The sequence below is a fragment of the Carlito syrichta genome, unplaced genomic scaffold, assembly GCF_000164805.1.
Source record: "Carlito syrichta isolate Samal-C Ts95f unplaced genomic scaffold, Tarsius_syrichta-2.0.1 Scaffold70306, whole genome shotgun sequence".
NCBI classification, from domain to species: Eukaryota; Metazoa; Chordata; class Mammalia; order Primates; family Tarsiidae; genus Carlito; species Carlito syrichta.
The window spans coordinates 28,542-28,944 of NW_007014402.1; the positions used below are offsets into that span (position 1 = coordinate 28,542).

General features: G+C 38.5%; 1 pseudogene; it reads right to left on the reverse strand.

The window, feature by feature from the left end:
• Positions 1–403, reverse strand: part of LOC110595057 — a 16,879-nt pseudogene that overhangs the window by 12,990 nt on the left and 3,486 nt on the right.

Genomic DNA, 403 nt, shown 5'->3' on the forward strand with positions numbered 1-403 from the left:
TGAACAAAACCCAAAACCCACAGGCCATGAGAGATAAGATAGACAAGTGGGACCTCATTACAGTGACAAACTTCTGCAAAGCCAAAGAAAACACTAAGAGAGCAGGGAGACAGCCTACAGCCTGGGAAAAAGTATTTGCCAACTCCAGGTCTGACAAAGACTTAATATCTTGGATCTACAAGAAATTCAAACGTGCTGAAAAGAAAAAAAACAAACAACCCCATTATAAATAGGGCAAAAGATATAAATAGACACTTCTCAAAGGAAGACATCCAAGTAGCCAACAGACACATGAAAAAAATGTGCAACTTCACTAATCATCAGGGAGATGCAAATCAAAACCACACTGAGATACCACCTAACTCCAGTCAGAATGGCAATTATCAATAACTCAAAAAATAAC